Genomic DNA, 5644 nt, shown 5'->3' with positions numbered 1-5644 from the left:
ACTTAATACTAAACATTTGAGAAACTAGTTAGAAGACATATACCTTCAGTCCTCACTAGAAACTGTGAAATGGAGGGGGCCACCACACAAAGAATGTCCTGTTGCACATCCCCATAAGCTACACCTCTGATGGCAGTGGGGTATGCAAAAGAGCCTCTGTGGCGGATCTCAAAGCATAAATTCTTTGATAGCAAACTAAATAAATGTCAGTTGGAACCAACTTGTATGCAAAGTCATAGGATTAAACTTAAAAAAGTGTCCCTTAGTCTAGGTCCACCATAAAGCACAGAGCACACCACATCTTCAGCTTCGCCAGTACCACAGATACAACTAAGTTTCTTCACTTTAATGGCGTTATGCTTGACAGTGATTATGATGCACTTGCAGGAAAACTAGATACTTTACCAACGATAAAAAGGCATAGCCAACCTAAAACATACACTAGGAGAGGACGAAGGAAAGGGAAAGGAAAAGAAAGGGGCAGTATCTTGACCACTTTAAAATTAGCTACATAACAATTCTTTACAGACCCACACAAAAAGACAGGAAAAAAAAATCTTACTGAGAAAGTGGTCATCTCCACTAAACGGAATTCCACTAAACGGAATGCTTTACTTTCATGTTTCCACTATAGAATTACTGTCCCTGAATGGTGATGCTTGGTTTAAAAAGAAAAGAGCTCCATGGGAATACCATTCTCATATTTGTCCAGCTTGTCATTCCAAAAGCCTCAAAGAGTATGCAGGAGCAAACATCTTTATTCATCTCCAACCTGCAAAAGCACGTGCCTAAGCTAGCATCATAACACTGTCAATTAGGATTTCTGTTTCTGGACTTAATTATATAAAATCAGTTATTTTGGTTAAAGCTATAGAAAAGACACTGCATTTAAAATATAGAAATGGTTGTTCTAGGACAAGTAAAGTGGGTTTGCTTGAATCCTTTCTGGCCAACATCATCGTTCTGTGGCCAAAAAACTATGCTACTTGTTCTAGATGCCCAAGAGGATTGTAGATCTATGCAAGCTGGACCGTATAACAATATTCAGGGATTTCCTTTTCCTCATTTATACTTATACATCAATCCCATAACAGTGATTCTGAAAGAAAGGACCAAGGGCTGTTATTTTGGTATACAAGTATGGTTTGAATACTTTGCAACCTTAAAGTGTGACTGGGGAGGGAGGATACAACAGTTTGTACAATGCTTTTAATTTGTAATAGTGGAATTCAGAGGATGTAGTCAGGGCAATCTCAGGTGCTGTTCAGGCTGCAATCCTATGCACACTTTCCTGGGAGCAAGTCCCATTGAACATAATGGGACTTACTTTTGAGTAGATCTGCTTAGGTTTGGGCTGCCTGTCTCTGAACCTATCGTAAGGCATATAGACCCATCTTGGATATTTCTTCTCGGCATATCTCAGCCCGTCAAAAGCAAATTTGATCCTTCCCAAATTCTCTGCTTGGGGCAGCCCAAGACCTCCTGATGTCTGAGGTGACATGCCAAAAGCTGCCTCTGCTTACCCAGTAATGTCACAGGCTCTGCACCTTCCACTCTCTAAGGTTCTAGCTCAGCATTCTTCTCCCTTCCACATTTCCTCTCCTTCTCTATCTTCTTCTTCCTTTCCAGTTCAGGGAGTGGGTGAAGAAGAAGAAGCAGTGGAGGCAAGCATGAAAGAGATGGACATTCCCCCACTAACCTGCTGCCTGAGGTAACTTTCAGTTGGCCTCGTCAGTGGGCAGAGCCTGTTCTCTGAACATGCTGAGGACAATGCATCTTAAAAGTGTCGACAGCAGAGTGGTTAGGTGGCCAAAAGTGATAAGCATAGGATCAGTTGTGAAAAGCATTTACCTGTATGAATTCTTTTTTTTTTTTTAAACAATGGACTGACAAGATTGAATTGCTTGCATTTGCATGTAAATACAGTATTAAGGGCAATGTTACACATAGTTTGCTCTTGGCAGTTAGCTTTCCCTTTCTGCAGATGGGAAACTGAAACTGACATGTCTGGAAAACATTTTTCAAGCAAAGATTTAGTTTGTGCGTAAAATTGTCTTCAACAGCGGCACCAATCCCCCAGCTTGGGCTTAATTGGTTTCAAGCCAGCAGCAAAAATATTTACTGAGTATATGCTACCCACACTGTGAATACTAGATAAAATATCTTTTTTTTTTTTTAAAAAAAGAAAGAATTACTCATCTTTTCAGAGCAGACTCTTGCCCTGCTTGATATTTGTGTGCTGAAATAACATCTGTGTTCAAGGCAGCAGCTGTAGGGTGTTTTTACATCCCTGTGCAATCGTCCAGCACAGGCAAAACTATTTGGAAACACCGCTCACAAAACGTATCACCCTCCCCAAGTGAAAGGAGGTCTGGAATGGAAATGTGCTTCCAGCTATTATAAAGGCATTCAAATAAAAATAAATCCTTTCATGTGTCAGTGAAATATCTGGAGTCTGTCCATTAGTGGATGGAGTCAGTGCTATAGCGTATTGCAACTGTCATCCATCCAGGCTCCAAGTACAAGTTACTGGGGCTTTTCCATGCATGCATCCAAACTGGAAACATGAAGGGTGCACTCTCGGGAAGAGGGAGCAAATGTTTTCATTTCTGACAGGGGAAAACCACCATGTGATGATTTTTCCTCAGTCACAATTTTCTGGTGGTAAAGTGTTCCTGTGAATGCCTACTCAGAGTCACTAGAGTGTACAGGGGGTGTGGATCACACTGAGTGACACCCACAAGGGGGTGACACCACCACTGGCCAAAATTTTGAAAACCTTTAATACCCTCATGTTATATATTGTTTGATGGGTAACTTAATGCAGAATGCAATGAAACCAACCATGCTGAAATATCTGTATTCTGTCAAATGTTATGGCCAAATAACCAGAAAAGGAAAACACAACTGCCTTATGTCAGTAAAAGTGGATTTTCTTAACTCAAAACTGACCAATGAAACTGATACGTAGTTCTGAGAGCCAATGAGGTGTTGTTATGACACAGCAGGGAACCAATAAGGTGTTAGCATGAGTCAGCTCTCATTACCATGTATCAGAGTGAATACCAGAACTCTTATTCAGTTGTGTGAGTGTCATCAAGTTAGTCACTGGTTTTTTGTTGATTAATGATTTGTTGGGTGACCCGTACTGTTGTATATTAAAATAAATAAATAAATGGAGGTTACACCAACCCTAATGATGCCACTGCATTTAGGCTGTGAGTATGATATGGCAATGTATTCTGTATGATTTGGAGTAGGAAGAGGTCCGTGATGGGGGTGACACCGTGAGCTCTTGCACCGGGTGATGCCTCTGTGCAGTCTGACAGACCAGATTTGCTAATTTGGGTTGTTGCAATGCAGATGACCAAGGAGGCTAATAGAGTTTGGGCAGTGCAGGAGTGAATCTCCACTTGCCCTTGTTATTTACTGAGTCTTTATGATGCCAGCAGAGAAGTCTTCATGGTAAGAAGGAGATGTGAGAAAACCATGGGAACGGTTTCAGTTTTGCTGAAGATGTTGGGCTTATGTGATCTCAACGGCCAGAGCAAATGTAGGCCCAAATCAGAGCCAACTGAAGAAGCTGTTTCAAGCAGCAAGTGGGGTTGAGGAGCAAATTGACCCTGCGCCCTGTATCTGCCTACCTCCCCTATCTTGCCTGCTGCCCACTAAGTTGCTTCTATTGGCTCTCTGATTCTCCACCCATTTGTTAGTAAATCAGGGCAATGGCAGCCCATTTCTTCTGTCAATATTCTAGGTAGCCAGGTGGGCAAGGAGGAGGAGGAGGCAGCAGTTATAGTGATGGAGAGTGTACACTGAAGTGCATGACAGATTTGGGGACAGGGGCAGATTAGCAGGGGCAGCAGATCTGTACCAATTCAGGTCGAAGATTCACCCAAACTGCTCCAGCCCAGATGAATCTAGCAAAGATAAATCTATCTTCTTTAAATGCTTCAACAATCCCAGCATCCGGTTAGATGGGCTTTCCAAGAGAAAGAATTTCACAGTTTGGGAGCTGCTATCAGTCCAGATGGAACAGAAACTGGAGGCAGTCCACAGATAATTGTGCTTTTAACAATAACCGCAGACTATTTTAATGCATTCAATTTTTCTAGTGATTTGTTAGCAGTAAGCAGTTGAATTATGAGAAGCAACCAGGGTAGCTTTCAACAGACAAAACAATAATGCAATATAAAACAAAAGCAATTTTGAAAAGCAATTTAAAATAGCGCAGTAATAAAATGAGCAATTGAAAAGGACAAAGCAAACACAAGCAGGATATAAACTAAAAATCATCAAAAGCTGGCATAAAAGGTGGGTGAGATTGCACCTCTGTGAGAGAGGGGTGGGGAATGATTTGGTGCACTGCTATCGGGACTGGATTGGACAAGGGAGGTGGTTTTGGGAGTGGGTTGTTGGACCTTGCAGACCAGGGCCTTTCCTCACTCCCCCCCTCCAAATCTCTGGCTTTTAACTGTGGATGTGGACTTTTCTAGTGTCAAATTTTTAATCTGAGCAGGTGCATTGTTAGAGTGGCTTTTAGGGCGGGCCTTGCCAGTAAGTTATGTGTTTATCTTCTGAGGGGAGCTGTGGGGAGGGGAATAGTGACACCATCAACAGAGTGACGGGCCATGGAAGATATGGTGGAGGGGCGAGGGCTGGCCGTTCCAGGGGAAGGAGGGTCCATCGTAGACAGATCGTCCCTCTTTCCAGCATTCCCTCCAGCTCTCTGATGACTGGGGGCCTTGGCAGTAGTGCCCTGAGTCTGAAACTACTACTCTTAAATGCCAGATCAGTCAACAATAAAACCTGTCTCATCCAGGATTTCATCCTGGGTGAGGGTGCTGATCTGGCTTGTATTACAGAGACCTGGTTGGATGAAGCGGGAGGAGTGAATCTTTCCTAGCTTTGTCCTCCAAGTTTCTGGGTAGTGCAGCAGCCACGACTGCAGGGACGGGGAGGGGGGGTCACGGTAGTCTATCGGGAGTCCATCTCCCTTGCCAGGAGCCCTGTCCGGCAATTCACTGGTTTGAGTGTCTATATGTCTTGTTGGAAGGGCGGGACAGGATTGGGATTCTGTTGGTGTACCATCCGCCTTGCTGCCCAACAGTCTCCCAGCCTGAGCTGACTGGGTTGATCTCGGACGTTGCATTGGAGGCCCCCTGCCTATTGGTGCTGGGGGACTTCAATGTGCACGCCGAGGCCCCAGAGATAGGCACAGCTCAGGATTTCATGGCTGCCATGGCAACCATGGGCCTGTCACAAAAGATCTCTACCCCAACCCATGAGGCTGAACGCATGCTCGACCTGGTGTTTTTGTCTGGGCAAAGGGATGGTGATCTGGATGTGGAGGAGATCAACATCACTCCGTTGTCATGGACAGATCACTTCCTGGTAAGGTTTAGACTTGTTGCAGCCTCCTGTCTCCACAGAGGCGGAGGACCTTATTGTATGGTTCGCCCCCGTAGACTGATGGATCTGAATGGTTTCCTGAGGGCTCTGGGGGATTTTCCTGCTGCTAAGGTCAGTGACTCACCTGAGGCTCTGGTTGATCTCTGGAACACAGAGATGGCCAGGGCTGTGGATGAGATTGCTCCTGAGCGGCTCCTCCCAGCCAGCAGAGTCAAAGTGGCTCCTTGGTTTA

The sequence above is a fragment of the Tiliqua scincoides genome, chromosome 4 (assembly GCF_035046505.1).
Source record: "Tiliqua scincoides isolate rTilSci1 chromosome 4, rTilSci1.hap2, whole genome shotgun sequence".
NCBI lineage: Eukaryota > Metazoa > Chordata > Lepidosauria > Squamata > Scincidae > Tiliqua > Tiliqua scincoides.
Note: the sequence above shows the minus strand (reverse complement) of the source record.